This window comes from Chenopodium quinoa, unplaced genomic scaffold (assembly GCF_001683475.1).
Source record: "Chenopodium quinoa cultivar QQ74 unplaced genomic scaffold, ASM168347v1, whole genome shotgun sequence".
Classification (NCBI taxonomy): Eukaryota; Viridiplantae; Streptophyta; class Magnoliopsida; order Caryophyllales; family Amaranthaceae; genus Chenopodium; species Chenopodium quinoa.
This window is the reverse complement of record NW_018742345.1, coordinates 9,086,581-9,098,228: the sequence shown is the minus strand read 5'-3', so window position 1 is coordinate 9,098,228 and position 11,648 is coordinate 9,086,581.

Here is an 11,648-nt window from a genome sequence, read left to right as displayed (position 1 = left end):
CTTAGCCTATGCTGATTTTCTGCGCGCATTGCGAGACTCCTGTCGACACCGGTCTTATACGGGAGACATCACTCTTTCCGGTTTCTGGAGAGTCGTAGAGGTATACTTTGTCTCTTACAAAGTTAGCTCTAAGCTCTTGTTAGCATTTGTTGATATCTTTTATCTTTTGTAGATTTGGTTCTACGAGTACTTTCCTTCACTTGCGCCGCCGAGGCCGTCTCCACGCGAGTTTCCTGTTGGCGCCTGTTGGGGAGGCCGCTACAGTCGAGCGACTACCGCCCATGTTCGAGAGCTTATCATTTCGGTATGATCTTTTGCATAGTTAACATCTTTGTATCGCTTTTTGGTAGATCTTTATCTCACAGGCATTCTTCGTAGGAGCTGAAGTACTATACTGGCCATGGGGCGGTTTGGTTATCCCTGGGCTAGCCGCGCAGTACACTGCTGAGCGTCGCTACTTCCTAGGGACATATGGGGTGGCGGCGTAACTAGGAGAGAGAGTTGCTAATCAGCACTCCTCGGAGATTCTTATCATCCCTGCTCCTCTACCACGTCACATGTTCAATGACATGAGGCTGCTCAGCATGTCGGAGAGGTCGCCTGCTAGTACCCCCTAGCGATCTCATGCGATCCCAAGGCGGTGCTACAAGGAGGAGTTGCTTCCGTTGTTAGCTCCGGCCCCTATTCTGTCTGCAGAGGCGGCGATATGATTTTTATCTTTAACCTTTTACTAAGTAGCCCCCAAGTGATATTTTATTCACTTTGATTTTCTTTTTTTCCAGACCGAGCCTACTAAGTTCGTGCCCCCTCGTATGACCATCCACTACCAGGGGACATACAGGACTATCGAGGAAATGATTCCTTCGGCTCCCGAGGATCAGCGTTTTGTGGAGCGATCTATTCCTCGCCACCAGACTTTGGTGAGTTGTTTACTCGCTATTTGTTCATATCTATCTTGTATTGTTACTGATTTTATTTCTTTGACAATTCTCGCGTGAGGTGTTTACGGCGATGGCGAGGTGCATAGATGCCTTTCGGAGCCAGCTCGTGCGGATGAGGAACGTGGCTTCCTGTCGTCGCGACGACGCTGTTCAGGAGGTAGCTTTTTCTCTTTATTTCTACATTATTTATATTTCTATTTTGATTACTTCTGACTCGGTTTCTATTTGCAGGGACAACCCATTCCTTTCCGAACCCGGACAAGACCTGAGGTTCGGAGAGAGCCGGCTATGTTTAGCTCGAGGCGTCGCCGCACTACTTCTGGTTGTCGGGGTGGTCAATTTGACCCTGCCTGGACCAAGGCGGTGGAGGACTCGGGCTCTTCACTAAGAGTGCGCATGCTGGGCCGACAGGCCAGGGAGAGGCGACCTCAGCTTCGAAAGATGGTGGGACGTACGAGGTCGGCTTGTCGTCGCAGCAGCCTCCGCAGCCTCAGCCTCTGCTGATTCATCACTAGAGCGACCTTTGGTGGACGGGTCCTGAGTTGAGTTTTCCTCCTCCTAGAGAGACTAGAGATAGTAGGGAGCCTACTCCTCGTTCTTCGCAGTTCTTTGATATGATGAACATTCCTCATCATCTGCGTCCTCCAGCGCCGTAGTTGTACCTGTGTTGTTTATTTATTTTGACTTTTGTAGGACTTTGCCGGATTGACTCATTTGTTAAACATATATATATGTATATATATATATACAGACTATTATCTATTATGACTGTATTATTTTTGCATTTATTTTCATTTTTATGTGCATATGTGTGTGTGCAAAAAATTTGTGATAAAATTAATTTTGCGCAAAAATTTTCGTCATTTTTATTATTAATGGTGGGTATCCGACTTTCTCCCCCAAAAAGAAAAATTAAAAATAAATCGGATTTGAAAAGAAAAATAAATCCAAAAAAGAAAAAATAGAAGAAAATAAAATGTATTAAATTAATATGTAAAGGTATTTGTAGAAAGGGGTAAAATTGTAAACTCATTGTACGAATTTGAATCATAGCCTAAAAAACGCGGTTTGTATAGCACGTTGAGAAAATGCTACAGTGCCACGTGTCACCAAGCGTTTTACGCTGGCGCCTAACGCTGCTGCTGTCGCCAGGCGACAGAGTTGTCATTTGTCGCTGCAGTACGCTGATTCCGAGTCCTTTTCGGAATAAAACTGGATCAATTCTGTGCATAAATAGCCCCCTAATCTGCCGAATTTCTTCATAATTCCAGTAGATTAATCATAATCTTAGTTTCTCAACAAATAATCATGTCTTTAGTTACTAAGAGTTTTACCAATTTCACTCGCGAATGGTGTCGGTCTTTCACTGTTAAAGAGAGAAAAGAACTTGACTTTTTTTACATGGGAGATATTTATGGTGTTAAGGGGGTAGATCTTGATATAGATTTTATTCATACCGTCTTAGAATATTGGGACACAGATACTCATTGTTGTAGACTAGGGTGTGATGAACTTAGCCCTTTACCGGAAGAATTTGGTGCCATCTTAGGCTTCCCTTCATTAGATCTTGCGGTAATCCCTAGAATAAATTAATATTATTATAAAGATTTCGAGCGCTTCTTTAATTTAAGAGACAAAGATATAACAAATATTGTAGATGGTAGCGTGGTTAATTTAAAAGAATTTGCACGCCATTACTTTGATAGACCCTATTCTGAATCTTTTCATGTTTATAGAAGAAGGGATTTTCTCTTTTGCATGCTTAACCAATATCTTCTCACTAGTGGTAGAACTAATGAGGGTCAAGCAATTATATTAACTGTTTTGGAGCAAATTGAATCTAGAAGAAATCCAATGCCATTAATTGTTGGAGAGACTATGCTTAGTCTTGATGAATTGAAGAGAAATCCATAAGCACCTTTTCGGGGTTCTCCAATTTTATTACAGGTAGAAAAATAATATATTTAATTACAGAAATAAAAAATATATTTTTGTATAGTAATATTAATTTATTTGCATTGATTTTTTTGCAGATATGGCTAATGGAGAGACTAGAATTAATTAGTCCTCCTGACAATATTGAAAAATATACTCCAAATTGCATTGTGAGGCGAAAGAAATGCTTCTCTAAGATGGGGCGCCCTGAGTGGAATAGAGTCTTTGCCTCTTGCAACTTTGCTATCAAGTGGGTCATCCGTTGGTGGAAAATAGAGAAGATGGTTGGTGTTAACAAGCAACCTTTCTGTCGTCTTCCAAGCTTTACTAAGATGACTTTTTATTAACCCTACAGAGTAAAAAGACAGTACAACCTACTTCAAACAATTCCATTTGGGGATCTTCGTCGTCCCTATGAATTCCCTGTTTCACAAAAAGTAGAGAAATTGGACGCATATTGGAGCGCTAGACCTTTATGGGAAGTGATTACCCAAAAGGTTCCTCCTTCCTTGCCCAATGATGTAAAGAGGTGGCTTATTAAGAAACCTTCAAAGGACATGAAGAAAAATCTAAGTAAAACCAATGTGAAGAATCGTCTAGGTGACAAGGTGATTCCTGTTAAGGAACGCTTGGGTGAAAAGATTAAATTCAAAACACCAGTGATGCCTAAGAAGAAAGACTCTACAAAGGATAAAGGGAAAAGAAAAGTTGACACTTCAAACAAGAAAGTTTGGGTAGAAAAGAAACATGGAGTCCTAGCTAAGGGAGAAACCATTTACTCTAACATTGAATGTAGGTCCTCTAAAGGATGCCTACTAGCTAAAGTCATGGACGATGAAGAGGATTTAGATAAAAATTGGAAAAGGGCAAAGAAAGAGAAGAAAGATTGAAGCATTGCTTAATTTCCAATGTTATTAGTAGTTTTTAATTTAAAGTTAATTTGTTTTATTAAGCTTTTATTTACATTCAATCAATAATTTAATTTTTATTTTATTTTATTAATGAAATTCCAGCTTTTTAATTAAATCAACTTCTTTAAATTTAATTTATAAAAGCAATGAAAACAGAAAATTTTATTTTCCAGAAATTTTTTCGAGTATGGAAGTCTAAAATTTTCCGAAAACACCGAAATTTGCCCAGGTATTCCCAGAAGAGCGGCGCCATCGTTTTGCGGCTGTCGCCAGACGTTGCCATTTGTCGGCCGGCGACAGACTTCTTTCTGTGACGCTGATATTCTGTCGAATTTCTTTTATTGTTGGGATGTGAGGTTTGCAAAAATTAAAGTGGTCGCACCCTGTAAAGGGTTGCCTACATATCCTTTCCTAAGGAATCAGGCCAAACGTAGATCTCTTGAGTGTTCTACTCAAGTAATTATGGGTAGTAGTTTTTAAGTTGGTCAAGATTTGTCATGTTTGAGAACTCATTGCCATCCATGTCAGTTAGTTTTGTTGCACCTCCTGATAGGATTGTTTTGACAATATAGGGTCCGGACCAATTAAGCCTAAATTTACCTCTTAGATCCAAAACATTTTTCCTTAATGTCTTTAATACCAAATCTTTTACTTTGATGTTTCTCGTCTTGACCTTCTTATTAAAATGCCTAGCCATACGGGTTTGATAACATTGGGTATGATGTAGAATTAGCTCTTCATACCTTGCTCTAGTCCATTCGATTTTCATCGAGTTTACTTTCTAGTGCAATGCGTAAAGATGGTATCTCTAGCTCAACAGGTTGTACGACATCCATTCCATAAACTAAGGAGAATGGCCTATTTCCTGTTGATGTGCGATAACCCCAAAGTGCGAAATGGAGTTTGTTAGGCCAATCCTTATAATTTTCTGTCATTTTCTCAATAATAGTCTTTAGATTTTTATTAGCTACCTCAACTGCTTCATTTGCTTGAGGTCTATAAGGGGAAAAATGATGGTGTTGAATGCCATATTTTTGTAACAATTCTTTACACTCAGCTTGAAAGTGAGTTCCATTGTCACTTATCATCTCATGTGGGACTCCGTATCGATAAATGATATTTCTTTCGATAAAGAGTGCTACATGTTTTGTAGTGAGATTAGCATATGATTGTGCTTTAACCCACTTTGTGAAGTAATCAATTGCTACTAGGATGTATTCGTGACCTCCTGTCCCAGGAGGGGTAATTTTACCAATGGTATCAATTCCCCATGTAGAGAACGACCATGGTGAAGTGTAGGTGTAAAGTAGAGATGGAGGAACATGTTGTAAATTGGCATAGATTTGGCATTTAGGGCATCTTTTTTACATATTGATGACAATCCCCATTCATGGTAGTCCAATAGTACCCTTCTCGCATTATCTTTTGGACTAGCATTTTTCCATTAACATGGGTTCCACAAATGCCTTCATGGACTATCCTCATAGCTCTTTGGGCATCCTTTTTTCTTACAAATAAGAGAGCTCGACCCTTAGGTACCCTTTTATGTAAGTCATTGTCTATAAGTACGTATTGGGAAGCCAAGAGTCTTAATGCTCGTTTTTCTCTTTTGTCAGCATGAGGAGGATATTCTCCTTTGGTGACGTAATTAAGTATGTCCGTATACCACGGTTCTTCTTCTTCTTCTTCTTTTTCTTCTTCATCATCTTGGACAACTTCTTCGTCTTCTATGGCTTAAATATAAGCCGGGTTGTGCCTTTTCTCTATAGTTAGAGGCATTTGCTCGATTTCCGTAGGAATCCTAACCATTGAGGCTAATCTTGCCAAGGCATCAGCAAATTGGTTTTCCTCTCTAGGTAGATAAGTGTATTCTACCTTTTCTAACTGATTGGTGAGAGTTTCCAGATAAGTTTGGTAAGGGGCTAGACTTTCACTCCTTACTTTCCATCTTTTAGAAATCTGGTTGATGATCAATGAAGAGTCTCCGAATATTCGTAATTTCTTTACTCCCAATGCCAAAGCTGTTTCAAGGCCTACCATGCATGCTTCGTATTTAGCAGCGTTGTTGGTAACGTCGAACTCTAGCGTTATGGAGATTGGAATGTGCTCTTCTTTAGGTGATACTAATAATACTCCAACACAACATCCCTTTTGGTTTGAGGCTCCATCGAAGTATAAAGTCCAAGTATCATCTTTTGTGACAATCAATTCTTCGTCTGGAAATTCATTGTCATGTATCGGCATCGAATCTTCTATTGGGAAATTCGCTAGGAAATCCGAGACCACAGATCCTTTGATAGCCTTTTGAGGCATGAATATCACATCGAACTGGGCTAAATTGACTATCCACCTTGATATGCGCCCAGTAAGTGTAGACTTTTCGAATAGATACTTATGGATCCATTCGAGAAACCATAAAGACTGTATGCACGAGCATGTAATGTCTTAGCTTGGTTGTGGCCCACACCAATGCGAGGCACAATTTCTCAAGCAGTGTGTAGCGTACTTCATACTCGAGCATATTTTTTCTTAGATAGTAAATTGCATTTTCTTTACCTTCTAATTCTTGTGCGAGCATAGCTCCCATTGTCTCCTTGGTAACTGTTAAGTACAACCTAAGAGGGATCTCTGGAAGTGCTGGTGCTAATATGGGAGGATTTGCGAGATAGGCTTTGATCTTTTCAAAGGCTTTTTGACACTCATCGTCCCATATTACTGGTACATTCTTTTTGAGTTTCTTGAATATTGGTTCGCATATCGTTGTTAATTTTGATATGAACCTACTTATACATTGCAACTGGCCAATAAAACCTCAAATTTGTTTCTCAGTTTTGGGCGGTGGCATTGACATGATTGCCTTGATCTTGTTTGGGTCTATCTCTATTCCTCTAGAGCTTATGACATATCCCAAGAGCTTGCCCGAGATGACTCCAAAAGCACACTTGGATGGATTCAACCTCATGTTGTATTTTCTTAGCCTTTCGAAGAATTTTCTTAAGGCTACTTGATGTCCTGGGCGTTCTTTTGACTTCACAATCATGTCATCCACATATACTTCAACCTCTTTGTGCATCATGTCATGGAGTAGGGCAGTCGCTGCTCGTTGGTAAGTAGCACCCGTGTTTTTCAACCTGAATGGCATTACCGTGTAATAGTAAGTACCCCATGGTGTTATGAATGTTGTTTTCTCCATGTCTTCTTCTGCCATGAGAATTTGATTGTATCCCGCGTATCCATCCATAAACGAGAGAAGGGCATGATTTGTTGTATTATCTACCAAAATATCGATGTGTGGTAAAGGGAAGTCGTCCTTTGGACTTGCCTTAGTTAAGTCTCGATAGTCGACACACATTCTTACCTTTCCATCCTTCTTTGGAACTAGGACCACATTGGCTACCCATTCAGGGTATTTAGATACCCTGATAAAACCTGCAATTATTTGTTTTTGAACTTCTTCTTTTATTTTAAGAGCTACGTCAGGTTTCATTCGACGCAACTTCTATTTTACAGGTTTCATTCCTGGAATTAGTGGTATAGTGTGTTGAGCTATTTCTCTATTAATGTCTGGCATATCTTCATATGACCAAGCAAATAAAACAATAAATTCTTTAAGTAGATTAATTAAATTGGTTCTTTCTTGTTCATTAAGTGTTAATCCGATTTTACTTCTCTTTTAATGGTTGAATCATTTGAGATATCAACCGTCTCAGTTTCCTCAATTATTGATGTTTTCTTTTCAAGTGTTTCCATTGCTTTAATAATTTCTTTGTCATTTTCATTGTTAGTTAAGAAATGCTTGTCATCTTGGGTTAATGAAAAACATGAGGAGTAAGCAGAAGAAGACATATTATTAAACTTTGAAATCATTACATCAAAAAAGGAAATGTCCTCAGGGACTTGATTACTAACTATCCTAGGAGTGGAAATAGAAGAAATAGGGGGTGCTATAGCTAAAGATTTGGAAGAATCTATAGGAAAAGACTCTGACTCTGACTCATACTCAGACGACTCTTAAAACATAGGTCCTTGCCTTGTTGTTATGGAGATTTTCCTTCCACTTGGAGTAGTCACCTTGACTGTCTTGCGCCACCCTTGTACTAATCCTTCCGCTGGAGTGATGAGCTTTGAAGGGTCAAAGTTCTCGCTTTGTAGGACCGTTTGGATGAGCGAGGAGTTATCCTCTATATATTTCGGCTCATCTTTTTCTCGCCCAAATAGTAATCCTATGACGTTAAAGTCAAAACATGTGGGTGTTTTCTCCTTGTGAATAGGAGTTGGGATTTCATCTAGAAAGTAGCAATCTAAAAAGATTTCAAACCCCGGTGGTCTTATGCCATTTACAACAAAGGGTTCGGGAAATTCATAGCATGGATAGTCTTCTCCTTCTCTTATGAATTGTCCATTGAGAGTAAGAGGATACTGATCCATTGGGGTCGCTTTAATTTGGGTACGAGCGTTCCTACGCGCCTTAGAACTTTCCTGGGCTCGCTTAAGATCTTCCCAAGTCGGTTCAAAACCAAGTCCGAAAGTATCTAACTTAGGGAGGCCAGGTAGTTCCAGCTGTTTTGCTATCTCCTTTTTCTTTCCTAGAGTCATTCCAGGAAAATACCCTTGTCTCTTGAGAATAGAATTTACTGTCATATTGGAGTAGGGGTCATGACAAAGAGGGGTCCTTTCATCCTCCTCGATTAAGGAGACCTCTTCATTAAAGCCCCACAAGTCTTCATCATCTTCATCGTGCTCCACATTAATGATTGGATTTTCTACAGCTTTAATCCTCATAGGCGAAGCATCGATTGTGATGGGGATTCCTCCAACTATGGCTTTTACCTGTTGGTGAAGAGATGAAGGGACAACCTTGAGGTCATGAAGCCAAGGGCGTCCTAATAATAAATTGAATGAAGCTTTAATATCTACCACTTGAAAAGTAGTGGCGTGTTCTATTGGTCCCGCCGTTACATTCATAGTAATTTTACCAAGAGCTTGGCGACGAGTATTGTCATAAGCTCTTATTCCTTGTGTTGACGGAGTTAAGTCTTCATCGCTTATGCCTAACATCCTCGCAGTTCTGAGTGGACAGACATTAATTGCCGATCCATTGTCTACAAGAGTCATTGGGACGTTTATTCTCTGTCAGACTACTATGAGGTTTAGTGCCTTGTAATTATTGTCACCTTCTGAAGGTAAATCATTGTCATAGAAGGTGATCAAGTTGATAGGACTAGGGAGATCACTCGTAAGGAAGTTAGCCAACCCCTCAGGAGTGGTGTCGGAATCTATACCTATCTTATCCAAGGCATTCATTACCGCCAACCTATATTCTCGAGACGTAGCTAGAAGTTTTCATACATTCATCTCGACCTTGGTCTTTTTGAATTGCTTGACAATGTCATTGTCATCTAGGATAGGTACGGGAACTTGTTGCGCAGTAGGAATAGGTTGTGTAGAGACGAGAGGTTGCAGATTTTGTGAGGACGTCTATAGGTGAATCCTCTTCATCCTAAAAGTCACCTATTGATATGACACTGAAAGTGGAGGTTTTTCCATGTCTTTTAGGTAGACGTCTTCATCATTGCTGTCCTAAACCCCATTAATGCTTATATCTTCTTCTTGTGGGATTTGAGCTAGCTTCTTATCATCAATCATATTCTGAATTAAATCTTTAAATTTAAAACAGTTTTCAATGGTATGTCAATCTGATTGATGGTATGGACAGTAGAACCTGTCTGTCCTCTTAAGAGATTCAAATGGTCTCGGTTTGAGAGGTTTGACCTTACCATTCTCGAAGAGCATTTTGAATATTTTAGCATAAGTAGTACCAATTGGAGTATAAAGTTTATTACTCTTCTTGGGTGTGTCAATTACTTGTAGAGGGAATGTTTTCTTCTTCATGGGTGGAACTTTATCGTACTTTTTCTGAAGTTCCTCTCCTTGTTTCTTTGCAAATTCAATAGCCTCACGTAGTAAGTCTATTCCCTCCCACATGGACCATATAAGCATTCGTACATCTTCCTTGGTTGCTGGTTCTGGAAAGTCATCCATGGCATCGAAAAATATTTCCTCTTCTTCGATAGCATAAATTTCTGCAACAGGTTTGATGAGAGATGAGGGATCAACATCGTTCCTCATCAGAGATGGCCAAGGAATGGAAGAGAGGTGCATTGTCGATGCTTGGCTTCTTACTAGCAAGGGACAATGGTAATTTGTTGTTATCAATTAAATCTTGGATAGCTTCCTTAAGCTTCAAACAATTCTCAGTGAGATGGCCCCTACCTTGGTGATATTTGCAGTGTGCATTGGGGTTCCAATTAGTTGTCCTCTTTTCAACTAGTGGGTCCCTAAATGGTCCAATATGAGTTATAAGACCTTTTGCATTCAGTCGGTCGAATGCGGTGTCATAACTCATACCAATAGGAGTAAAGTTTCTCCTAAATGGTTTCTTTTGTCCTTGGTTGTTCATAGCAAGGACTTCACTCAAATTAAAAGTGCTAACATTATTTGAGTGGGTGTTTTTGGAAGAAGAAGGATTGTCGTTCTTCTTGTCTTTCCAGCCACTGTTGGAGTTATTATTAGCAGCTTTTTGTTTAGCAAGGTCGTCTTCAATGTTAATCCCAATATCATAGACGACCATGAAGGTGTGTAGATTGTTTTGATGTTATAGATGCTTGGTGTACTTTTCTTGTAGGTTCTTCATGAATAACCTCATAGATTCTTTTTCACTTGGTACTTCAATCATCCTAGCAGAGGTTTCTCTCCATTTATTGAAGAAAGAAGTGAAACCTTCATTCTCTTTTTGTTTGAGTATTTCAAGTTCCCTATGATCAGTTTAAACCTGAATATTGCACTTATACCTATCAATGAAAGCGTTTACTATTGATTCCCATGTAGAGGTTTTCTCTTTGTCAAGGGAGAAAAACCATTGTTGGCAAACGGTTTCAAGAGATTAGGAAAATAGAGAAGGAAATACTTTTTTATCGATACCCTTAATACTCATTATTGTTTCAAAAGCTCTTAAATGAAAATAAGGGTTATCAGTTGCCTTGAATTTTGGGATGTCATTGGCATTGAACTTCTGTGGAAGAAGCTCCTTGTCCACGGAGACCCCTTGTAAACTAATGCCCTGGAACTTCTAATCACTAGATAGCTTGCTGAAGCTTTCTTCCATAAGATCCATTTGTTGTTGCTTCAAAGGATCATTGACTTGGAGGGTTAAGGTCTTCAGTAGCTCAGTAACACCAGCCATTTGCTTCTTGAGCTCGTTAACTTCTTCTTGACTCGCCATTATCTTCTTGGCTTTCCTTTTTCGAGCGATTAGTTTATCAAAAAGTTGTACTTGAACGAAAAGGTTGTCTCTGATTAAACACCCTTCCTTTCTTGACCGCGCGCTGTAAATTAAACTATTTTTATTTTAATGACTTGACTTAAACTGACTTTGACTTTACGAGTTTATAATGGAAAAGAAAAAAACCAAAAATAGGGTGCATATTTTTGGGAATCAAGTATAGGGTTCAAACAAGTGGTTTAATTGGAGGATTAATATCCGACTTACCCCCATAAAAAAAATGACGGAAAACACGCGCATACAAGACTCTTTAGACATGGTCAAAGTGTATATACATATTAGTGTGTGCTTTTTATTTGTGAGTGCAAGTGACATGCTTTAACTCTTGTGTAAGACCATGGGACTTAGTGTCTAGACTCAATTAAGGACTTAACAAAGGTACTGTTATTAACAAAATAATCGAACTAATTAGCAAACTGTTTAATTAGACTCGTCGTGAAGGTACCGTTATTAACAAAATAATCGAACTGATTAGCAAACTATTTAATTAGACTCGTCGTGATGACTCGAGCAAAATTC